Source organism: Pinus tabuliformis, chromosome 1_1 (genome assembly GCF_031772625.1).
Source record: "Pinus tabuliformis cultivar Carrire ecotype Pingquan chromosome 1_1, CPIR1, whole genome shotgun sequence".
Classification (NCBI taxonomy): domain Eukaryota; kingdom Viridiplantae; phylum Streptophyta; class Pinopsida; order Pinales; family Pinaceae; genus Pinus; species Pinus tabuliformis.
This window is the reverse complement of record NC_142297.1, coordinates 265,356,784-265,384,195: the sequence shown is the minus strand read 5'-3', so window position 1 is coordinate 265,384,195 and position 27,412 is coordinate 265,356,784.

The window sequence follows — 27,412 nt, the reverse complement described above, 5'->3', positions numbered from 1 at the left end:
CTAATTTTTTAGATATTCTCTATTGAATTAGTTCATGGATGATATGACAGTGCTTCTAACTTCTACTTGTGTTATATTATTTTGGGATTTTTGTCTTGAGCATTTAGGCTGCAGCTCTAATTCACTAAGTGAAAAATAAACCTATTCTATTAAACTGAAAAGAAGTATTGTCTGAATTCGATTGTCAGGAAGAAGGCTCTCACACTTTTACTTACTCAATCTTATTCAAACAAGATATTCCAAACAACATCTATACTCATTGGGTAAACACAATTAGGCTATTTTAGATAAAAAGCAAATGAAAGAACCATGTTGTACCAGGTAGAAAGCAATTCAAATAGAAAATTAATCTAGGTATAAAGCAGATGAAAGTATGCATGCATACAACAATTCACTGGTGAACTCATCATACTGCATTTCTCACAAAAAAACAGAGTATTCAAAAGAATGAAAAGAAATCTAATTGCATTTGGTTAAAGACTTATCACTGTCGTAGGGGCCCTCCACAGATCAGTCCATAATCTTCAATCAATGCAACACATACACACACAAAACCAGTTCTATTGCTTGTAAACAAAATTTAACAAACTGTCTCAAAATTACATCATCTGGCGTGCACCAAATAATAGTGCAGCCATAGTTTTTATAACAAGTCTTTGTCATAACATTCATGAGTAATTTCCCCGGATGCGGGTGCTGGCACGTCAGAGGGGGTCGAGCCACATGCCCAGCATGTGACACCCCGTGTTAACCTTAATTTTTAATGGAATACCGCCGTCATAGTTTCATGTTTCGCTATCCGAGCTCTGGGCATTCAATGCCGAGCAGAGTGAATAGATGGCGTTGCAGAATGCAGTTAATGGACACTCGCAACGAGGGAATGATGCTCGATATCAAGGGGCAGGTGAGGCGACGCAGACTCATAGGCATGGTGAAGCTGGGAAGGTGAGAGCGCAGAGGAATTCGAGGTGGGTGGATGTCTTACCACCTCAACACGCAGTCTTGGCTTTCCGCCGCTGCAACACAAGGAATTGCCTTAGGTGGAAGCGGAAATTCAAGAGCATTCAAGGACAATTGGATGCGAGGAGTGAAATCTCCCCCTCCGGCGAAGTTTGCTCAGTGGTTATCATGCCTGTGTGTGGTTTGGGGCGAAATCAGCACTGTGCCTGTTTTTACAATTCACTTTAGGTACTCGAAGGAGGCAGCAGGGAGTTCATGGCAAAGTTGCGGGAACGAAAACCGAGCAGAAGGGGACTAGGGCGTGGTTCATCCTCTCGACCCCCTGTAGCTGATGAGCACCACCATTGCTGCTGCTACTACTATTATAGGAGGGCAAGAGCCACACCAATTCCAGCCGGGCAATTCACAGAGGTTGGCATCTCAAGTGAAGGAGAGCCAGTGCTTCCAGCATTTGGCTCAGTCGTGTTCACTCTGGGCAGCTCAAATGATAATGCAGGTATCAATGCTCACATTTCAGTTCTTTTCACTAAAGTCCTGAAGGAAATTTTGTTGGAAAACCTCCAGGATCGGTGGAGCAGCCTCCAGGAGGTACTGGTGAGGAGAGCCCTGTTTTGCAGCCACCAATTGAGGCGGGCACCTCAGGGAAAGAGATTCTGCACGCCCCCTCACATCCCTTGGTGCTGGAACCTCAGGGCACTGCAAAGGATCCATGGACCACCATGTGGGAAGGAATCCCTGAGGGCCAAGGGTGGAGCTATATCGTGGAAGATAAAAGTCTCTGCGATGACTGAGCCTCCGACGCACGCACCGGCACATGCCTTTCTCTCTCAGCTCGGGTCCAGGATAAAAGTCTCTGCGGGTATTGGGGTTCTGGTCATCACTGTCTCTGTTTGCTTGCAGTTTTTAATACTGTCTTGTTTATGTCGGTCTTGTTTACTCTCAGATTTTAATACTATCTTGTTCATGTCGGTCCATTGTAAGTTCTTTGATGGACACGGTCCACAGTCAGTTTTGGATGGAAGCCCCTGCGTGGGCCGTCACGTTCATGTTTAACTCAATGCGGTTCTAGGTTCTGATGTTAGTCATGTCATTTTGGTCTCCAACCTCAGTAAGTTTTTGGAGGGATTTTGGAAGTCCTATAGGTGCTGCCCCTGTGAGGGAGCTTTTTGTTTCAAAGCTAAGCTATCCAAGGTGCTACTGCTGGCCTTGGAAGGCATGTCTCACTGTTTGTAAAGTTTACCTGTAAATATAATACAATAGACTAGCTAGTTTTTTACCGAGAAAAAAAAAACATTCATGAGTAATTTAAGTCTAGATATCTTTATTCTAACTAACTATATCGCTAAACCTTCGATTTTCTATTCTGAAAGAAAATCGATAAGGTTTTGATGAAACTCAGATTTTGTTCTTCCAACGATCCTATGGTTGACTTTGGGGTTTGACTGTGACATCCTGCGCTCATCTTGATGAACTGGTTCAAGGGGATAGGAAGGGATCCATGAGGGGACCATTCCCTATCCATCCATATACTTTTTCGCTGACGTAGAGCTTCTGAACCTTGCAAACAATGGAGACAGCTACAAAAATATGGATTAGCTGTGGAAACAGACCAATTATGTAGCTAATTTCATTCTTTAACAAACAATAGGGCATATAGTCAAACATGAAGAACAATACATATTATTACTTTTATCAAAATCCGATGGATGTGGCATTATTTAGGTGGCAAATGTAGGAAAAGAGAGGAAACATAGGCAAAAAGGGGTGTCATGGTAAGACAATCTTTGGACTCTACATTCCCCCAGGCTGGAGGTTTTGTATGTCCTCATACACTTCATCCTTGTCAGTCACTTGTGTCTTCTGTTCATCACCTCCAAGTTTCACTATTTTCCTCTTTTTGGAAGCTACTCGCATCCTAGGTTTTCTCATGAGAATTTTATATTTTATGTTGATAATCTCTCTTTGTATCATCCTATTTTCCTTCAACTTTTTGTTCTTTTTATAACACAAGCTCCAATGGAGGATCAGATTGTCACTTTTTGCAATCTGGATCTCACTTTGTGCCTTCAATGCTTGATTCTCATTCTTGAGATAACAGTTCAACGTTTCTAATTCAAAAATCTCTTGCTTTAAAATGTTTGTGGCTGAGTGTTCATGTGGTTCATTTAACTGGTTGCTCCCTTCTCCAGGACTCTGAATTGTTTCCTTGGTTGTTGTCTCCTTTCTTTCCAATGACTCTATATAGTCTTATTTCTCCTGCTGGACAGGGTCAATACCCGGACTATGCACTGGGATTCTCAGAGGTGAGCAACAAGGTGGTGGTGATGCCCTCGGTGATGATTCTGGTGACCCTTTTGGAGGACTTTCAGGGTTTTCAGTTGGCTCGTTCTCAGTTGGCTCATTCTCAGTTGGCTCATCCACAGTTGGCTCATTTTCCTCGAGATCAATGTACTCTGTAGCTTTCAGGATTGTCTGTTGGACTGTGCTCAACCTTGTGCTCCTCCTCAGTCCTGAGGTTTGTGATCCCTGAACCTTCTTTATTTTAGTTTCTGAGTTTTCTTCTTGAGGAAGGGTCTTGATTTGTGGTATTTCTTTTGCTCTTTTTTTAACATTCTTCCTTTTAAGATTCCCCTTTTTCATTTTCTGTAATATGTCTACTATGGACAACTCTTCTTCTGATAATTCTGGGTGACTCTGGGGTTCCTACTCTTTTACCCCTTCTATGGTTCTCCTCCTTCCTATGAGGGTCCTACTGCTGCTAACTTTTTTGGGGATCTTTCTTCAAAATGGTTCCTAACTAGGAAACTCTCCAGTTATCCCCTATACTCCGAAGATGGAACTCGACTAATATCTTTATTAGACCATGATGATACATGGTGTTTTCTGTACACTGAATTTTCTTTTGAACGTTTGTAGACATTTTCTTGAGACTATTTAGGAGAAAGTAAGGAAGGTTCATGTGGTGATCATCAAGAAAATGCATCATCATTCTAACATGGTAAAAATACATATACCCAAACTTGCCTTCATAGATGACAGATTTTTGAAGTATAAGCAATAAATTTCTCCATTTTCTCTTAAGGCTATGTTGGGAATACCTTTCTTGAAGACAATGGTGTCCATATTTGGATTTTTGAGGAAGACCTTCCAATCCTCTCCATTAATTCCCCTGTTCTTAAACCATTTTTCATCACTCCTTGGTAATTGTGTAGCCTCTGCTATCATGGATTCTGTTATGGTGATCTTAATGTATCCTATTTCAGTTTTAGTTCCATCAAACGAGTGCACGAATGTCTTGGTCACTTCCCTGTGAAAGCCGTTGAATTTTTCAATGAACTACGACCATTGTTTCTTTTACAACAGCTCTTTGGTCTGAGGGTATCCCTCTAGGAATTTCTTCCTTGCTGGCTCAGTTCGAACAATTATCCCCATTATGGACGATGATTTGCCTAAATATTGGTTACCTTAACATGAGACTTGTGTTGGTAGGGTTTTCCTAAATGGTGGAAGGATGGAGTGGCTTATGAAAATTCAGAGGAGTGTAAGAACAGGTGGATTACTATAAGGGTTATAGGAATGAATTAGACTGTTAGGCACATTTAAAATGATGATTTGGTAATTACTTCGGCGGATGCAGAATGAGGACATGACATGAATTTTTAAGTGGTGGCTTATGATATTTTGTTAGCCAGGCATCACCCTTAAGTTATAATGATTTCATTTTAATCTTTGGTAGTACTATGTCTTCTTAGTCATATATGCAATATATCAATCCCTATTGCTAAATTAAAGTAGCACATACCTTTGATCCACTTTTGCTAACCTTGTTTGTTGTTCTGAGATCTCCTACAAGTACTTTTCTTTGTTAGTTGTCCTTTAATTCAAATCACCAAGTGTCCTTGTAGGCTGAAAAATTATTAGGCTATAAAAACTTGTTGTAGCTACGGAAACTTGTCCAAGCTGCAGAAAGTTGTTGATTCTGCAGCTGAGAAAGAAAAACTTTTTAATAAAGGAACTTTATTATTTTCTTTTGAAAGGAAAATTTGAAGTGCCAACAAAAATTGGTTTTCACTCTAAATTTTCTGTATAAACCTGCCAACACCATGTTGGTTTTCATGTTTATACCTTTTTTATATTATTATATGTCTATATCTATATATATATATATATATATATATATTACTTATTATATATTATTATTATTATTATAGAGAGTAAATTGAGTAAAAATTTCTAAGGTGGAAAAGAAGAAGACTTCTTATAGAGTTGAGACTTCTATGATCCATAACATGCTTGTGAGAATAATTTCGGTAAAATCACATAAAAAATCATTTGTTGACGCGTTTTGAACCAACCAGTGTGGTTCATCGTCAGGACAAGGCTTCTTCTTGATCATTTTCAGTTCTGAATTATCTTGGAACATTTTAACAAACTCCTCTCTTGTCAATGGCTTCTTGTACAATATGAGTCAATGTCCATTTACTAATAGAGGAATTTTCTCTTCATCAATAGTCCTGATTTTGATTGCACCATTGTCAAAAACACTTTCAATTTCATAAGGTCCAAGCTAGTGGGTTTCGAATTTCCCTTGAAAATTCTTGAACTTTGAATCAAAGTGTAATGCCCAATCTCTTGGATGAAATTTCTTTTCCTTAATGTACTTATCATGCCATCTAGATCTCTGTTGTTGAACTAGGCTAGTTCTCTGGAATGCTTCTTGTCTGATTTCATCAAGTTCATTTAGTTTTGTCATCCTTTGCTTCTGTGCTTCTGATAAATCGAGATCTAACTGGATTGTTGTCTTATAGGTCTGGATTTGGAATTATATCAGAAGTAACACTTGCTTCTATAAACAAAATCATAGGGAATATGTCCTGTAGTATTTCTCCATGTAGTTCTATAGGCCCATAAAGCTTTTGGAAGTTTTTTCACCCAATCCTTCCTATGTAGATGTATTGTCTTGGTAAGGATAGCTTCAATAACCTTATTTTTGGACTCAACTTGTCCATTGGCTTGTCGATGGTATGGAGTGGACTTCCGATGTTTGATTTTTTATTGATCCACAAGTTTTAGCACTAGTCTAGATGTGAATTATGTTCCTTGATCTGTTAGAATTTCTCTTGGAAGACCAAAACGAGTAAAAATATCCTCAAAAAGAAATGAAACTACACCATTTTTAGTAACGAAAGGAAGTGTTTTGGCTTCTACCCATTTAGTGACATAATTAGTACATAACAAAATATACTCATTTTGCTTTGAAGGTAGGTTGATTGGTCCAACAAAATATAGTGCCCACTTCTCAAATGGTTCGATGATTACCTTTGGTTGTAGTAGCATTTCATTTAAAAGAGTGGGTTTTCCCATTCTTTGACAACTTTCACATATTTTAACATATTCTTTGGTGCCCCTGAAAATGGAAGGCCAATAATATCCTAAAAGAAAGATTTTGTAAGCAATCCTTTTTTCAGAAAAATGTCCGCCACATAGCTCATCGTGGAAGGCTTTAAGTATTTCTGGTATTTCGTCCTCTCGAACACATCTTCTGATGATGAGATTTGGTCCTATCTTGTATAAATCTTCATTTATTCATGAATAAAATGTGCTATTGTGGACTATTCTTCTCTTTTCTCTAGGAGATAAATGAAATGGCATTTTTCCTGTAGCTAATTAGTTAGCAATATCTACATACCAAGGTGATTTAGTAGATATTGCAAAAAGATATTCATTAGGAAATTTGTCCTCTATGAGTTGATCATTATTTTCATTTTGTATTCTACATAAAAATTCAGCAATTGTATTCTATTTTCCTAGCCTATCTAGAATGGTTATCTTGAATTCTTGTAACATTAAGAGCCATTTGTTTATTCTTCCATTAGCGACTGGTTTATTCATTAGGTATCTGATGGCAGAATGGTCTATGTGAACAAAAGTTTCATAGCCAGTTAAATGTAATGTCTAAATTTGTTAATGGCATGAATTTCAGCGAAAAACTATGTTTCAGTTATAGTATAATTTAACTCTGCACGAGTTCGATTTTCACTGGTATAATATATTGCATAAGCAGTAAGATATTTTTGTCCTAACACAGCCCCTAAGGCTGAATCTGAAGCATCTGTTGAGATATGGAAAGGCAATTTCCAGTTAGGTCCTTTTAAAATAGGTGCTTCAGAAATTCTCTTCTTCAAAGTTTCAAAGGCAGTTTTACATTCAGAATCCCAATGGAATTCATAGTCCTTTATGAGTAATTTAAAGAGTGGGGATGCAACTTTTGTGAAGTTTTCTATGAATCTTCTATAATATCCAGTAAAACTGAGGAAGCTTTTAACAACTTTTTGACAACTTGGCACTGACAGCTTAGAAATGACATCAACTTTAGATGAGTCTACCTTGATTCCATCTCCTAAAATATGATGACCTAAAACAATCCCTTTGTTAAACATCATGAAACATTTTTCATGGCTTAACGAGAGATTTGTTTCTTTACATATTATTAGTACTTTTTCCAAATTTTCCAATGCTTCGTTGAAAGAATCTCCATAAACCGTGAAATCATCCATGTACACTTCCACACAGTCATGAATACGATCAAAGAAAATTCCGAGGACTGGTCTTTGGAATGTTGTTGGAGCATTCCATAATCCAAAGGGAAGTACTTGGTAAACATAAGTTCCCCATGGGCAAGTACTTGGAGCATTACATAAGTTCCCCATGGGCAAGTGAATGTGGTTTTATCCTGATCTTCAGGGGATACCTGAATCTAGTTATATCCACTGAACCCGTCCAAGAAGGAAAAATATTTTTTTCCTGCTAATGTGTCTAAGACCTGATCTATAAAAGGTAGTGGAAAGTGGTCTTTTAATGTTGCTTTATTTAGTTCCCTGTAATCGATGCATACTCTCCATTTTCCATTTTTCTTAGGAACGATTACTAGGGGTGAAACCCACTGATTGTCAGATATTGAGTAGATGAAATTTACATTTAACAATTTTTGCAACTCCTGCTTAACAATTTCTTTTAAATTTGGGTTCATTCTCCGCTGAGGCTGTCTAACCGGTCTTGCATATTTTTCAATGTAGATATGATGTATGCAAGTTTTAGGATCAATCCCTCTCGTGTTAGTGTATTCCCATGCAAAAGTAGAAGAATGTTTATGTAAAATTTCTATCAACTGATTCTTTTGCACTTCTTCCAGGTTTTCATTGACATTCAGGGTTTTTCCTGGAAAAATTTCTATCGAGGAATTCCCAAATTTTTCCATGGAAAGAAATGATACTTGTTTGGATGAGAGATAGTCATTGCGACTACGATCATAATGTGAGGAAGACTCATTATTTTCTAGTAAATTTAGAATTTGGTCTTCCTCTTTTACTTGTTCAGTAGTAAAAATAGGTTGTATATATTATTCATCTTCAATTCATTCTTTACTTTCCGTATCTATTGTTGTTCTTGCGGGAGGATATAATGTAAATTTACTCATAGAATTTCCATTTGAGATAAACATTTCACCTAATCTACAACCAATGAAAGCATCAACTGTAGCTAACCAAAGTCTTCCTAGAATTAATGGATGTCCTCCTAAATTATTCTTGGGTGTTAAGACCATGAAATCAACAGGATAATCCTATGAATCTAAGGATATGAAAAAATCTTAAAATACACCATCAGGTTTAATCACAAACCTATCTGCTAATTGCAATAAGGTTGGTGTGTATTGAAGATTAGGAAGCCTAAGTGTGTCCATAACTTGTTTTCTCATTATGTTTATGCCTGCTCCTAGATCAATCAATGTGTTTGGTATTTCAGTTCCATTGATGTGAATTTTTACTATGGGGCTTCCTAGATCTAAGTATTTTTGAATTGTTGTCTTCCCCATCATAGTATCTACAATTTTTCAAACTAACTAAATTCCTTTTATATCTTTTTTTTTTCTCCTTGATATTTGTGTACTTAGTTTCTTAATTGTTTTTGCAAAAAATGGTATTTCTTTTATGGCTTGTAGTAAAGGAATCTTAATACAAACATTTCTCAATTCATCCATCATGTTGTAATCAGGCAATATAATTCGTTTTTCTACTCCATCAATTTTCAACCGTTTAGGGAAATGTGGTCTAATTGATACCGAGGGTTGTTCTATAATGGGAGTGTTTATTGGAACTTCTTTTGTTTGTTTGTTTGTTTTCTTTCTTAGGGAGAGAGGTCTCCCCTTCTTCTATTTGTTTTTTTTTATTTTTGAAGATCGGATCTTGTTTCTTGAATGAAAACAGGGGGTTTTCTTGGTAATACTCTTCTAGACCTTAATTGAACATTATTTAGGTCTAGTGGAGTTATTACATAAGTTTGAGGATTCTGCCCCTCCATGTTGTATACCGGTTGTTATGGTATTTTATTATTAGGATTCAGAAGTGGTTGAGTGGGTAATTGATTTGGTTTTTGTGGAAATGGTAGGGAGAGATGTGGGTTTTGATTCTGAATTAGAACTTGTGGTAATTGGCCAGCTTGGGGAATTTGATTAGATGGTGGTAGAAATTGTGGTGGAAGGTAAGATGGCGAGTATTGTTGATATTGAGCATAGGCTCCATAAGGATTTTTCCATCCTTGATTCCAAAGTTGTGACTGTGGTTGAGCCCAAGGTCGCCAGGTTGAATTCCAATTATTTTGTGAAGGTTGGGCAAATTGTTGTGGTCTAAATCCTTGTGATTGATTTGGTTTGGGATTTTTACATGGTCTTTTGGCTATAAAGTAGAGAGGTTCTACTGGTTCTGATATTCCTTCATCATTAAATACAACCTTAAGACCTGGTAAGGATGGGCATTCCTTTGTATCATGATTATCTACACATATGATGATGGTTTCTATGGTTTTTGAATCTAAGGGACACTCTCTTAGAGAATGTTTCTTTCGACATTTGCGACAGAAGATAGATAATGCAACGTTTTCAGAATTTTGCTTGTTTTGTATTTTAAGGGTGTCTATCTGCTCACTTAGGCTCCCTAAAATATCCGTTTTGAAGGTATCAAGCAAATTTCCTAGTTCTGCCCTGTTGACTGTCCCAACTACGGATTTGTTAATACTTGACAAGAGAGGGTCTCTAGGATTCCTTACAAATCGCGATTTCCCCCTTGAGATATGTACACATAAATCACAAATATCTGGAAATGGTAGTTGGGAAATATCTCCTTTCCCAGTTAGGTTAAGGAGATTGATCCACCCATCTTTAATAGCTCTGAGTAAGAGGGCTTTTAAGGTTTCTTCATCCAAATTATCCATTTTTTCTCTTTTAACGTTGTAAACAAACCTTTCTACAAAGTCTTTAAGAATTTAATCTTCTTTTTGTGTCATTTTGAAGACTTGATCTTTAAGGTTACTAGGCATACAATAATCTCTATATTTTCCTAATAAAGCCTCTTTTATTTGTCCCCAGGTTGTTATAGAATGCACTCCTAGACTCATGAACCATTTTAATGCTGAGTCTTTTAATGTGGGGGGGAACAACTTTAACTTTTGAGCATCATGCAGATAGTCATACGATCTTCATAATACTTCAAATTCGAAGATAAATGTCTTTGGATCTTCGTTTCTTTTTCCGTGGAAATTAGGAAGAGTTGAGGGTGATATATTTTTCATTGTGAGGGTTGTATCTTCATCAAGAATAGGGAATCCAAAAGGATCTTGGTTTCCCTTGCCTCTACCCCCTCCTCTATTCCATTCTCCACCTCTACCTCTTCCTCTTCCTCTTCCTCCAATCCTCTCTTCTTCGCCATGGACATTGTGTACTTCTCCTCCCCCTTCTTCAGCCATGATAGATTCTTTAGAACTAATATAGTGTTCTTCTAGTCTTTTTGGTTCCTGTATCAATGGTAGCTCAAAATAAGTCTCTGATTCCTCTTCTTCACTAGGAACTTCTAATTTTTCTCCCAAAATTTGCTCATCAGTGGAGGATAAAAAAATTACTCCTGTAGTTGGGGATGTAGGATTTTCTTCAAATACAGCATCAGTAGAGGAAGTGGGTGAAGTTTTGGATTGGAGTTCTAATCTTGAGATTTTGGGAAGCCTTTGACGACCTCTAAAAGGAATTTGGGTTTGAGTAGGTGGTGTGGATTCTCAAAGTCTAGGTGAAGTGAGTGGATTTGTGGCAATTAAACTTCTTCCTCGCTCTACAAATCTACCTCTAGAGTCTCTATCCCTAGGCATATCCTGTTTTGATTTTTTTTCTTATCTTCTATTTGTACTTCCCTAGCAATGGCGCCAAAATGTTTGGCCAATTTAATGTCTTTAAATTGTCAATCATAAATTGTCAACCATGGTGCATAGACTGATGAAGTATAGATGCACTATATGTGCAAGAAGTTATTAATTATGTCACTATGTTCTTGTTAGGGTCTAAACTTAAGATTAGTATGGAGATGGTGTCATTGATTATATTAATTTCTCGATCCCTAAAGTTATCAACTAATTTCTTAAGAGTTATTCTCTATTGAATTAGTTCATGGATGATATGAGAGTGCTTCTAACTTCTACTTGTGTTATATTATTTTGGGATTTTTGTCTTGAGTCTTTAGGTTGCAGCTCTAATTCACTAAGTGAAAATAAATCTATTCTATTAAATCGAAAAGAAGTATTATTCGAATTTGATTGTTAAGAAGAAGGCTCTCACACTTTTACTTAATCTTATTCAAATAAGATATTCCAAACAACATCTATACTTATGGAGTAAACAGAATTAGACTACTCTAGATAAAAAGCAGATGAAAGAACCATGTTGTACCAAGTAGAAAGAAATTCAAATAGAAAATTAATCTAGTTATAAAGCAGATGAAATTACTCATGAATACAACGATTCACTGGTGAACTCATCACACTGCATTTCTCAGACAAAAACAAAGTATTCAAAGGAATGAAAAAAAAATCTAATTGCATTTGGTTAAAGACATTTCATTGTCGTAGGGTCCCTCCACAGATCATTCCATAATATCCAATCAATGCAACACATACACACAGAAAACCAGCTCTATTGCTTGTAAACGAAATTTAACAAATTGTCTCAAAATTACATCATCCGACGTGCATCAAATAACAGTGCGGCCATAGTTTTTACAACAAGTCTTTGGCATAACAGTCATGAGTAATTCAACCCTAGATATCTTTATTCTAACTAACTATATCACTAAACCTTTGATTTGCTATTCCGAAAGAAAATCGATAAGGTTTTGATGAAACTCGGATTTCATTTCAGTGACAATCATGTGGTTGACTTTGGGGTTTGACCATGATATCCCACGCTCATCTTGATGAACTGGTTCAAGGGGATAGGAAGGGATCCATGAAGGGACCATTCCCTATCCATCTGTATACTTTGTCATTGACCTGGAGCTTTTGAACCTTGCAAACAATGGAGACAGCTACAAAAATCTGGATTAGCTGCGGAAACGGACCAATTCTGTAGCTAATTGCATCCTTTAACAAAACAATAGGGCATATAGTTAAACATGAAGAATAAGATTATTATTACTTACTTTTATGAAAACCTGGTGGATGTGGCATTATTTAGGTGGCAAATGTAGGAAAAGAGAGGAAACATAGGCAAAAAGGGGTGTCATGGTAAGACAATCTTTGGACACTCTATATTGATACTAGATATCACTTTATTAGAGAACTTGTGAGCAATGGAGAAGTTCACTTGAAGCCTTGTAAATCTCATGATCAATTAGCTAATATATTTACCAATTCATTAGCAAAAGATTTGTTTGAGTTTCATAGAAGAAACTTGGGTGTTGTAAGCCTAGGTGAGACGTAGACCAGCAAACATGTTTGAGTTGTTATGAGTCAATCTTAGTTTAGTGGTCATAATTAAGGGGGAGTGTTAAAATAAGCTAATTATTCCCCCATGAGGATTTAACTAAAATTAGAGAGTCAGTTAACTGAGCATTGAGTCAAGTCGAATTTATAGTGTGTGGTTGCATGTCAAGTTGTCTAGTTGCAGGTCAAATTATTTTTGGTGAGTCACTAGCTGGAAAAAGGTTAAATACCCTTCACTGGGTTCATTGTAATCATCAAGTTTTTGTGTGATCAATAGGAGAGCCGCAGATCATGTGTTTTGTGTGAATTATGTGTTTAAGCTCCTCTTCCTTTCCCACATGAATGAGTTCATTGACCCGAATGTTATTGAGGGCAATGTGCATTGTCTTTGGTTTCCGAGCAATGGTTGAATGACCTGCAATATTTTGGATCTACTCAAATAATGGGGTGGTCACTGCAAATTAAACTCAGTAAATTTGGGATGAATTACAACACTTTCTAAAAAAAAATTGTTGGATAGAACTAACAGATCGACTCTTCTAACACTATAGAATAACATGAGGCGATAGATCTAGGATCCACTAGAAACTCATTTCCTATACAGGACGCACTAATACAGAAAATGTTATCGTCGTTGCCAATAGTAGTCTGTAGAGACATGAAATTAATAGATGTCGATCCTCTTGAACTATGGGGGTACTTTTGATCTGCTAGTTGAGAGAGTAACAAAGGCAGAGAGTGATCGTTTGATGTGGATCAGGTTGTCGCGTTTGAGGGTCATTGTGTAGAAGGTGCATTGTCGAGGAGGTGGCTAATACATAGCATTTGAATTGGATCATGTATCTGTGTTTGAGGTACAATGTGTAAGATGTGACTTTGCACGACAAGACTTGGCCACCAAAATAATTCACGCATTGTTTGTGCCCTTGATGATGCGACATGCTATTTCCTCTATATTTGGGATTGTAACAATTTCAATATAACTTTTGAGAAGTGTCTACCGATGTGGACGAATTGCACCAAAAGTGGAAGGAATCTAGGCAAAAAAAATTATAGATCTTGCACTAGTAGCGTTTGCATCATGTTTTTTATAGTGGAAATGGATTCAACACCATCAAAAACCTCGGGGGCACACAAAACTTTGAAGTTAGACAATTGTACCCTGGATTTACAAAAATCTCTGCCAGATTTTATGAAAATCTTGCCTAAATTTCCATAAATTTTAGAGAAAAAAACAGTCTAAGTAGACTACGACTAACTCTTCTTCCAGCAAAATTAAGTGTCTAACAAACTGCACGGAATTAGTAGCAACGAAGAGAAACTCTCTGAGTGGACACCTATTAGACTCAATATTCTCCACGTTAATGCTCGCTGCTTGGTTTATACTGGTTCCAGATGGGCCCTATTCCATTGCGATATCAAAGATACCGACATGGCATGTGTTTCATGGTTCATGTCTACCTAATGAACGCCGGCTATTCATGAAACCATTTTCAAGAATGTGTTTTTTCTTTTTCTTTTTTCTATTCTAATTATATGATGAGATGTGTCTTCTCATCGGGCTTAGATGTAAATTTATGGATCGGATTATCATACGAGAAACCATAGGTTGATGATTTGATTTTCCACAGTATACTTTGTTTCCCAATACTCGTCCTTATTAGGGTAAGGAGGGAGAAAATGAAATTGAAGGACAAAGCACAACCAATTCATATAACTGCATTATGTCATACTATCGACAAGAAAATTAGATATCCTATATAAAAACAGAAAATTAGATATCCTATATAAAAACAGATATTTGCAGTGCTATATGGACGGAAAGATTAGCAATACAACTGTATTTTCGTTATGATTTTCAGTCTAGATTTCTAATTTTTTAAACAAATATAAAGTAATTCAACACGGACTTTTCAGTGGAGATTTATCGCTTTAGAAACTTTGGAAGTACATCTATAGAGAATCAATGCACACAATTCGCTTGTTTATAGTTTAATTTATGGGTGAAATCTGTATATCATAATATAAAAATAGAAATTCACATTTTATGAATTCAAATAAAATGTCAAGAGCACCAACAAAGTGAAATTTCATTACATTTTCATTTTTAACCACTAATAGAACTCAAAAAACTAAATCCATCGCAGGTTAGTTTGAAGTTAATTTTGGTTGAAACATATTGGAGGGTGAAGGCACAAAAAGGGTGCCCTAAATCACTGCCAACTCAAACAATAGGGCACATCTTTCAAGATTTTGACGTTTTAAGCATAGTGACTAAATTGGGCAGAACTATGCTCAACGATACGGAAATTTGGTCATTTTGATCGATGAGGATAACTTTTCAATTTGTTTAGTTCGATTTGTTCAATTATTATTCCCAATCTTACTATCGAATTTTGATAGATTATTACATTAGTGAAAACTAATTTACAAGGGAGGGTAATGGGTAAGAAACTCATCCTTTTGATGGTTAATTTTTGAAATATTTTGAAATGTGAGATCAATTTACTTTGTCTCTCGAATTTCGGAGTATTTCCAAAATGGGAATATTTTCAAACTCAACTTTTAAGTTCAAGGGCTAAGAATATTTTTTTTAGATATGATGTATTTCTAACTTATTGCTGGAACTCTACCCAAGATCTCGTAGATTATAATCATGAATATGTCCAATTAAATTATTAATTGAAGGTCTTTTTTACTCGTTCATTATCATGGCACCTCTTGCTTTCATTTTAGGTCCATAGACGCCAACTTTGTACACATTAATGCTTACTCTTATGGCCCGTTTCACTAGATCACTTTTCCATGCTTGTTAGCCTTTCAAAATAGAGACAAAATTCAAAGATGATGCACGAGCATCTTAGCAAAGAGTTTTTGTTTTACCCACGTGAACAATTTCCTTTTTGTTATTACTAGATATCATTTAGCTAGGAGAATTTGTGTTAAATTAAAAGTTATGATGAGGTGTTTATACGAAACATGTGTAAATATTTTGTTAGTTGGAGTTGTATTTCCTTCTAGAAGGAGGACATATGTAGAGATACTAGAGGGTTGTTAGTTACAACCTCTACTTTTTATTAGTAATATTTTGTCTAGGGAGCATGAAAGAGAGAGAAGAGGATAGAAAATCGTGGTGTCATGGATAGTATTGGCCTGCATAATAGAATAATTGTATGTTCTACATAATAAAAGATTGATGAGTTATGTTATTTATTCCCTGTATGCTAATTTTGTGGTTTGCATTTAGCTCTTAGAAGAGGGGAGATGATTAAATCCTTGTATTGATCGATTTGTGTAAAATTACCAATATTGCAAGGACCCTACTAAGAGGCCGAGTAGTTGAAGACATCATGACTGTGGTGAAAAATTATATCTGAGAGTTGTGAATCTGGGGAAAAAAAAAGTGCAACTATAAGGCAATAATCAGATCCTAGATTTCACAAGTGCACAAGTATCAAGGATGGTTGGACCAGATCCAGCACAAAGGAAGCACATTGTTTGGGAGAAAAAAGGGTTTAAAGAAGCATGTAAGGCTAAATCCCATGACCTTTGGATTAAAATTTTAGCGAGGAGAATACATTTGGCATAGGTCCCACACCAGGACATGAAATAACAATTTAGGAAAGGAAGGATATCTAGGCCAATATGAAAATATCCAGAACACCAAAGGTTTCCTAGACCATGAATCTTCTAGTTGATTGGAGCAAAGGAAAAACCAAAGTGGTTTTTCTAATAATGGATTTTGGTTTGAGACCCTCCACCTACATTAATCCATCGTATACTAGTGGGGCCCTGGAGTGAATCACGATCGTAGATTAACACAATGTTACAATATTAGCATCTAATTTTCATGCCACATGAACGAGAACTCATGGTGGGAATTTCGATATCAAAATACCCCCTCTTGTTAACGCACAATAAACATAGGGGACCTACGGATCACATTGGCGTGTTGATCTACCATGCCCTCAATCGACATCGAAGAAAGGAAGCACTTAATAATGAGGGCAACCCCATCAATAGATGGTCTCAACATATTCAAATAGTTTCAATAGTTGGAGTTACTACCACTGCCCATGGTTAAAGCATTAAGACTTCGGGTGAAAACTGGGTGACGAGAGACAAATAGTTATGTCAGTTAGCGAGACCAATAGATGGTAAATTTTTCCAAAATTTGACAATTATGTCCTAACCTTTGGATCTCAAGAATTTGTGCAAGTTCACTAATAATCCACGGTAAAACACAAAACCCTATAGCCACTTCCTAATAGGTATTAGGTCACATGTAGAATAGCACCGGAGGTCAAAAACGTCGTGAGACTTAGGAGAAAACAAGTGGAAAGGGAAAAAGTGTAGTGACATAGGAGAAATGCATAAAGGAGCAACTCAAGGAGTAGGTGGAAGGAGATTTACGAACTGGAGATTACATGTAATGAATGCAACCTAACTAGAGGAGGAGATGAGGCAAATTCAAGACAGGTTGGCAACAATGGAGATTTCCCAAAGGTGAGGAGGTAACATTGGACATGTCAATGAAACAAGGAAGAGTATTTTGGTGAAGAAGAAGGAGGATAATCAACATGGGAAATAATGTTGGGAGTGATAACAAAATTAGGTGCTAGGCCGAGGATGCAAATACCTATATATGAAGGTAATTTGAATGTTCATTAGCTAATGGATTGGATAAATGCCATGGATAATTATTTTGATTGTGAAGAAGTGTATGAGGAAAAGAAACTAAAGTTTGTTGTTAGAAGGCTAAAGGGACTTGCAACTATGTGGTGTGATGAAGTGTGGCAAGTAGGAAAAGATAATAAAATACTATTATCAAAACCAAGGACATAATGGTGGCAAATATTAACAATAAGTTCCTACCCAATGATTACTAGGTAAATTATTTCATGCAGTTGCAAAACTTTAGACAATGATCCATGACATTGAAGGAATTTACTAAAGAGTTTTACAAATTAAATATTAGAGTTGGACACATTGAATGGGACATTGAAAAGGTTATTAGGTACCTTAATGGATTCAAGTATGAGATTCAAGATGACATTAGTATCATGGATATCAAAATAGTTGGGGTTGCTTACCAAGCTTCTATGAAAGTTGAGGAAAATATTTCTAGAAAATAAAGTCAAAAGAGTAGGGTGAAAGGTCATCCCAAAGGCAAAGGGAAAGCAAGTTGTGGTCAAATATTTCAGTAAGCAAATGAAGAAAGTAGGAGTCCAAGTAAATGGCCATAAAGAGGAAGTGACTTTATAGGAAGAAGCTATTTCTCCAAAGTTAGAGGTAGAAGTAGAGACTACTAGCCTAGATCTTCTAAATGTTGATTTTTAGGATCTTCTAGTCTAATAATTACTTCCAATGATTTCTTCTTTAATTCGTTTTGTATCACATACATCATTAAGTAAATATACATAGAAAATATTCAAGATTAAAAGAAATAATGATAGTAGGATCATGAAGAGACAATCAAACACAAGGGACACACAAATTTTCCTTGGGAAAACCCTATCTAGGGAAAAATCTAGAAACCTTTTCTTAGAGAAATTATTCAATTTAACAAGAGATACAATCTGATCCATTTTAGTAAAAAACAAAGTCAAAATGAGCAAAACCATATCCAGATAAAACTCGGTCAACAAGAGACAAATTTAGCTTGCTAAGATAACATCATAAATTTGGTCAACTAGACCTAAAAAAATCAGGCATTTGTGCTTTAGAAGATTTCGATATGCTTCCTCAAAAGAAACTTGAACAATTTCCTCAAAAATTGTCCTTTTAAACTCCCACATCCAAATGAAAGATGAGTATGAGTAATCTAAATTAGTGTCAAGAGGAGGACGAATTTCCCTTAGATGATGACCTAATGAGCCCAAATAGGTGTGTCTTTTGGAGTTGGCCGACATGAGCTTCTTAGAGCCATCCTTCAACAAATTAATTAAATTTAAATATTAAATTTTTGGTTCTCTCCATTTATTTATTTTTTCATGGTTGACTTGGAGTATCTAGGAATACCAACCGTAGCTACCCCAAAATTTCAACACTCCCTCTTAGCTACGGAGTATTCTCTTTGACTTCTTCAGATGATCTCTTGTTGAAAAATTTCTCTATCCCAAGAAAAGTTTGAAATAACTTGCTATGTTGATGAATCCATCCACCTCATGTTCTATTACAAAACCATGTGTAAAGCATATTGCAACAACATCATGCTCAATAAGTTTTCACTTGGAGAAAAGTCACCAATTATCTAGGTTGTCACTTGGAACCTAGTCAACACCTATGACCTATGGTGAAACCATGCGCTAATACCATTTTTGCATGGTAATTGAATGGTAACATGCATGTATGATGCTAAAGCACTCATTGTACCCACTATCCAGTACGTCTTGGCAATCTAGGGGAGTTACATGGCCCCCGATTAATATCTTTGACCTGTCAATATCTTCACCTGGGGACAATGTCTACGCCTTGATGCTACAACATAAACACTCCCTCTAACTCAGAGAAGCATTATCATCCTATCTAATATTTTCCCTAAAGTATACAAACTTCACCCTGGGACAAAGACTTTATAAGAATGTCAACATCCTACTAGTCTATATAAAAATCCATTACAGCCTCACTTCTCCCTTCTGTACCATGTCCCAGATATAGTGGTACCATGTGCTTTAACATAACATCACAATTGTCTCCTACACCTATTTAAACAATATTGTGAGTAGCTTCTAAATCCACGCTGCTTCACAACTCACCAAACTAGTTGCAATATAATTGGCTTTTGCAGTCTTGAGTGTGTGGGATATATACTTCTTTCCCAAGTTGAAACCAAATTGAATCATCATCCTAATGTGCTCTTCCCATTTTCAGTACTCTCTACCCAATCTAAATTTGTATATCCTTGCAGTTGCTTCCTTCGTTGGAACCATCACAATAGTTATTTAACATTGAAGTAGATCATGTTGAAGCAATTTAGTTTCTCCCTCCAAATTTTGCAACACTTCTAGTTCCAAGAACTAACATATCCAACCAAGAACCTTCATTTCAAACTTATTGGTCAACTCCCTTTGACACTAAAATAGGGCTTGAGTAATCTCTTTATCATGGAAGTAAATCCTCTTTCCACTGTTGCTCCCTTTGTCATGTGAATCCTTCTGCTCCCTTCAGAAAAAAATGATATGATAACAAGATCAACCAAGACTCATCAAATATCCATCCATTGGAGAATACCATGCCTAAGGTTCATACATAGCCTTATTCATCCTATAAATATGATATTTCCTCTCATGTACCCCAAAGCCCTAAGGTAGTTGTATGTGCACTTCTTTTCCCTCAATTACTCCATTGAAGAAAGTGATATCCACATCGACCTAATGTAATTTCTATCACATAATAGAAGTAACAAAAATAATGATTTAGATAGAAGTGTACATGGAAGCTGAAGTAAATGACTCCTCATAGTCCTCTCCCTAATTTTGGAAGAATCCTCATGAGTCTTGCTTTTTACTTCTCTATGTTGTCATCTATCACATAATTCATGTTGTAGATCCACTTCAAAATCACCACTGACTTTTCTTCAACACAATTTCCTTCAGTATAACATCCATCAAGCCTGTTGGTTTTCCTGCTCCCTCTAAACTAGGAGCTCTTATAGTGATCTAGGTGGATGTTGGTGGCCACCGACATATCCCATTTGGACCCCCACAACTGTCTGTTTCAACATTTTCAGTTTCCTTAATTACAACACAATTTACTATTTTTAGCAGTTTTTCGGGTCTTGAACTTCCGGAGCCGTTTCAAGGCCCTAAATGACGTTTTTTGGTAAATCTAGGGGCAACATGGGTCTGTGGACCAATGTTTCCCTATCCAAAGTGGTAGTGCTTGGATAGATCTTTCTAACGAGCTATTGTACGCGTCAAACGGAGATCGTATACCAAAGTTACGACCCCGGGAAGTTGATGTACCAATTTACCCAAACGAGGCCCACAATTGGTGTTTCATCTTCTAGGGTTAGGTTTTGGAATGTTAAGGGTTTTCCATTGTTTCTAAATAATAAATAGGCCTTCAAGCCTCATTGTAACACAGTTCAGAGGCATGTAGCCACCACATCTCTTCTCAGAGATAAGCTACCATCGGCCTAGCTGGCTTATTTACATTACTGTTTGTAAGCACATTTCAGTATTTTATATTAATGAAATGAAGTATTATTTCCGCTGCATTTTTGTGTTTATGGTTATCTCTATAATTGGTTGTGTTCCTGCTTAAGTTCGGATCAGTGGTATCAGAGCGGTCTGCTTTTTCTCTGTTTTTCTTTGCATGTCCCCAACGAGGTCGGGATATAAGGAGTTAGGGCTTGAATTGGTCCAACCTTTGCAAGACCAGCCTCACAAATCCCGACGGCCTCCCATGGCGGATGAGAATAAAGACGAGGGGGCAGGAGATCCTATCAAAATCTTGCTCGAAGAAGCCCTCGAGCGACAAAGGAACGCGATGATGGATAGCTTTGCGCAGATCCTTTGGCGGCTACCCAGAGGCGACGCATTGGCTTCCAACAGCTACTCTGGAAACACCACGCCCTTTAAGGTACACGTTAAATTTGAAATCCCCATATTCGACGGTCAGATAGACGCAGATGTCATAGATAAATGGTTAAATCTGCTAGAAGTATATTTTTCTGTTCATGAATTTTCGAGTCAGGAAAAGATTGTTTTTGCTCTTCTCAAAGCAACCCCCCACGTCAAGGACTGGTGGGAAACCTACTGCGAGTAGATGGATGAAAATACGGGCTCACTATTTTCAGCTGCACCCACTTGGGATTCATTCCGGGATGTAGTCAAGGAGCAGTACTACCCTGTCAAAAGCTATGAGGACAAATACATTAGATGGACCACACTGCGGCAGGGGCGGGACCAAGATGTGCCGGAGTTCACAAACATTTTTCATACCCTTCGCACACAGTTGGGTATCAAGGACTCTGAGCTGCATTTGGTACTCAAATACCGCGGTTGCCTACACAGATACATCTAGGAAGAGATGGAGTTCCTGAACATCTCCTTGCTCGGCACGGCATACCGATATGCTATCAAAATCGAGAAAAATTTCAAACAGAAGAAGCGAGACTTTGGATCTACAAATCCGAAGCCCAAAGGACAAAACCAAGGTGGGGTGACCCAAGACAACCTGTCGAAGCTGCAAGAAAAGAAAAACACCATGAAGCTGAAGAAGGACACAGGAAAGTGGTGTGAGTTCCACAAGAGTCCCACTCATAACACAAGTGAGTGTCGGACCAAGCAGTCGCTGGTGGCCGAGTTGAAGGCTTCCGAATCATATGCATGTTCCGATCCTGAGCCAGAACCTGACAAGGGGAATGGCAAAGGGAAGTAGATCATTGATGCGGATCCCAGCGCCACTGTTGCCACTGCCAAGATCTAGAAAAATGAGCTCGAAAATCTGGAGGAAGGGGAGCGTCTTTTCCACTCACAGATGTGGGTGAAGGGTTCGCCGCTGCAATTCATTGTCGACAGTGGCAGCCAAAAGAACCTCGTTTCAGCAGAGGTCGTGAAGCGATTGGGCCTACCGACTACACCACACCCGCAGTCGTATAGTATCGGATGGCTTCATGAAGGACGAGATCTCAAAGTTCGTCATCAGTGCCGCCTTCCCTACAGCATTAAGCCCTTCATAGACGAGGTATTGTGTGATGTTACACCTCTGGATGTTTGTGATGTACTATTAGGCCAGCCATACTTGTGGAGGCGATATGTTGTGTATGAGTCAAGGCTCATGCTGTCATTATTTCTTTGAATAATTCATTATACAGGATACCAGAGGTAGCCCCACCTACTGCCACCTCTTTGATCACTTCCAAGAAAGGCAGCAAGCTCATCTCCCAGACTAGGAAATTCATTTTTTGTCTGTTTCACTCTCAAAGTAACGGGAAGATCGTTGCTACATCCATGACCCCTGCAAAAGGTTCCTCCACGCAGCAGCAACAACAAACGGATACGGTCATGACAGAACACAGGAACAACTTCTCCTCACCCACAGGGGTACCAAACAAGTTTCAGGTGGGCAACAAATTTTGGTTACATTTGCAAAGAGAACGCCTTACCAGAACCCATCAGAAACTCAGACCACTCCGACATGGTCCTTAAACCAGTACCAAGGCTATGGTCAACAATGCTTCGAAGCACAACATTCCTCCATTCCTTGGCTTGCATCGAGTGTTCAATGTGGACCGTCGTCAACCATGTTTCCCACCATTTCTGGACACATTAGAGATTGCAGAACAACTCACAAGAGACCCAGCTCAGCAGAAGCTTCCTCATCTCAGGGGGGAACTCAACGCAATGGGGACCATTGCTTCCTAAGGGGGGAAGAATGATCCAGGCGGATGTTGGTGGCCACCCACCTATCCTATTTGGACCCCCACAACTGTCTCTTTCAACATTTTCAGTTTCCTTAATTACATCACAATTTACTATTTTTAGTAGTTTTTCAGGTCCTGAACTTCCGGAGCCGTTTTGAGGCCCTAAATGACGTTTTTTTGGGAAATCTGGGGGCAACATGGGTCCATGGACCGACCGATGTTTCCCTTCCCATAGTGGTAGTGCTCGGATATATCTTTCTAACGAGCTATTGTACGCGTCAAACAAGATCGTATACCAAAGTTACGACCCCGGGAAGTTGATGTACCAATTTACCCAAACGGGGCCCACAGTTTGGCGTTTCATCTTCTAGGGTTAGGTTTTGGAATGTGAAGGGTTTTCCATTGTTTCTCAACAATAAATAGGCCTTAGAGCCTCATTATAACACAGTTCAGAGGCATGTAGCCACCACATCTCCTCAGAGATAAGCTACCATCGGCCTAGCTGGTTTATTTCCATTACTATTTGTAAGCATATTTCAGTATTTTATATTAATGAAATGAAGTATTATTTCCCCTGCATTTTTGTGTTTAAGGTTATCTCTATAATTTGTTGTGTTCCTGCTTAAGTCCAGATCATCTAGCCATCATACATGGTTCTAGATGTCAATACAACTTATCCCTCTTGAACACAAATCAATTTTGGAATCCTCTTGTCACGAACTTTGCTTCATTCTTACCAATGCTTTCATTTTTTTCCAGAGCCTTGGAAGCCTTTATGATGTAGCTGCAACCCTCACTAGAATGTCATGCAAAAAATGATTATAACTCAACAAAAGAAATAAAGATAACATGTTATTTAATAATAAAATAATATTAATCAACCAAGAGAGATATAAATTACTGATCTTTTTAATCTTGAGGATTGTAGGGAATTATCAACTCCCTCTTGATCCTTTCCTTCTTGTAGAAATGAAATCCATATGCAAACTCATCATGCTCATCCTTATCATCATGATGTTGCTTTCCTTTCCTTATTTGCATGACCTATGGTTTATCTTTTCAAAATAAACATTGATCTAGGTCTAGATCTAGGGTTTTATCCACAAGTCCTATGGATTTATTATCTAAGCCTTAAAACTCTAGGACTAAATACAACCTTTGTCATGTGCTAATTGGAATTTGTTCCTTTATAGGAGAAGAACACTTTCTCCTTTGATTGAATTTGTAACATCAAGGACAAAGCAATGGCACCCTAGTTCCAAAAATGTAATTTAGCCAATACAATTATAGCCTCAATAGTGCGATCCTAGCAGCCAATGGATGGCATCTTCTACATACTTGACAAGAGCCCTTACTCGATCATATAAGATATTTCCATAGTAGTACAAGGTATATGGCATTAGAGGCTTAGATTTTTGCAACAACATTATCTTGTAATATAATGTGATTAAAGGAAATATCCCTACTAAGTTCCATACAAAAATTTAATCCAAACAATCTCAACACAATTGTTCAATCCACCTCTATAGGCCTTATCTAACTTTAAACCATAATTGAAATTCAAATTTGTGATGATGTCATTACTTCTTGAATTACCAAGATGACTTATATGTTGTCACATCCTCTCGTGTTAACAAATAAGATCATCAAATCTGTCATGTGCGACTTTTCTTTTCTTACTATAGTATGGTGAAAATTCATCCAAACCAGAATAATGTGCCATGGATTACATGCCTAAAAGTGATGTTATGAGTTAGTAAACGAATGCACCATATGCCTCTAAATAGGCTTTATGAAAACAAACAAATTGTAATCTATGCAATATCTATCATATTGGAGTATTATCCTCAATCTAGGTTAAACTCCAAACTTACCAAAGTGCATGGGAAAATGAATTAGTTCAATGGAACTTGTCATCAGACACATCAAAACAAAGAGCTAGCCTTATTAGAACCGGAAGTTCATAGTTAATCTTCCGTAGAAGAACAAAATGTAGTTATGCAATATCTATCACATTGGAGTATTATCCTCTATCAAGGTTAAACTCTAAGCTTACCAAAGTGCATGGGAAAATGAATTCGTTCAATGGAACTTGTCATTAGACACATCGGGTAACCATAATGAAACGAAGAGCTAGACTTATTAGAACCTGAACGTCATAGTTAGTCTTCCGTAGAAGAACAAATTGTAGTTATGCAATAGACGTAGTCTTTAACGCGACTTTTTGAAAGCTTTTCTGACGATTTTTTCCGGTGAAAATCCGGCAGTGATTTATTGGAATCCAAGTTTGATAGCTAATTTCTGCACAATGAAACCGTCCCATTTTTCAGGGTGCTGAATCCGAATATGCAGTTAAAAAACCATTTTAACTGCAACAAATCATGATTTCATCTCAATTTCTTCCGCCGGATTCCGTGGAATCTCAAAAAGTCGCATTATAGACAACTCCTATGCAATATCTATCATATTGGAGTATTATCCTCTATCAAGGTTAAACTCTAAACTTACCAAAGTGCATGGGAAAATGAATTCATTTAATGGAACTTGTCATTAGACACATCGCGTAACCATAATGAAACCAAGAGCTAGACTTATTAGAACCTGAACTTCATAGTTAATCTTCTGTAGAAAAAATGGGTCGCGCATCTGGCTAATTTACTTGTTTGAAATATCCAATCACACAATATTGGCCCTGTCATTATCTACCTCCAGTTCAACATGCTGCATTCACGATTGTTAATTCGCACAACACCTGAATCGTGGAAGCTCAATGCACAGGTATACGCATTATTGTCTCTCGTGTAGCATCATGCTTCCACAGTGCATTACATTATATATTCCAATGGCTGACTTCTATGTTGAACAAGTCACGAATTAATAGATTCATGTGAATCATGGCAGAGTGTGGCCCTGCGCACAATTTTGGTCAAAGTTTCAATGTATCAATCCACATTGTATGCAATTTTTTTTTCAACGTCCACAGTCGACGTATGTGATGCAGAGTGTGATGGATATGTCCTATGTCGTGTCCCAAATTAACTGGAGATCCTTATGAAGCACTGATTAGTAAAATTGAAGCTACAAATCAATCAAATTGTCGCCAACCGTGAAATTTTCATTTTTTATTTCTCCAAGTACAATTCATATTTTCGTCACCACTAGAAAACATATTTTTTTTTACTGTAGCTCTCTCCAAGCATATTAAAATATTTGAATCTAAGAGAAATCGTATCCACAACTAGAAAATAAGTTCCTATTCTCAGAATGAAACGAAAGCATTCACACTACTGAACACAAGGTTAAAGTTCCTTTTTGCGAGAGATGTGGTGATATCATATACGACCGGAACCTGATATCAGAGAGCAAGAGAGACTCAACTCATAAACACAACACACAGCTTAGAACTTCACAACTTGGCTTCATTAGCTGATTAAACATGTATTTATACAAAACAAAGATCTTTCTGGAGATCGATGGGGCAGTGGCTTCTTTAAGAAGCTTTCCCCATTGTCAACGATTTCTAGAAACTGCATTAAAAACCTCTGTTGAATTCTAGCTGCTCTATGCAGACTAACTCTGATGACTACGCCGACTATCACTGTCATACAGTCATTGTGATTAATGGTCTAACACCTCCCCTTAATTACGACGACCTAAAATTTAACTTGCCTGCTGGTCTAAGTCTCAGCTAGGCTTACAACAAAACATTTCATTTTTTTTTTCTTATTAAAGGGTCCATGCTTGTTCCTTTTCCTTTGTTGGTGCAGTTTCATTTTCACCTTTCTGGGTTTCCTTATGAAATTCCTTTGCTCCTTGCTTACGTACTTATCGTCAACAACCTCTTCTGGATTGGGATGCAATGCAAGATCCCGAACAAGGTAATCTAATTCAAGTTCTTGGGAGTTATACTTGTCCTTAATGCTTGCAATTTCTTCAAGTTTTGTTGCTTCCTTCTGACTGTCAATATCTGCACACTCAAAAACAATGTTAGATTCATAAACAAAACCATATTGATTTTTGTCATCGTGCTCTTTGGAAAGAGCTTTGCTTCCTTCATTTTTCTTTGCTGACATAGTTGGTTGATTCATGTCTTCAACCTCTTTCGTCAATTATGTTGCTGCAAACATGTTGTCCTGCATTTGATTTGTGTATGGAGGTAGGCAACTCTTCTCACTAAACAACTCATCAATAAGATGTTTTTCATGCATCATATTTAACCACTCATCATGGGATACATAATTGTCATCAAATTTGACTTCATAAGTCTCTGCATCACAGGGTGTT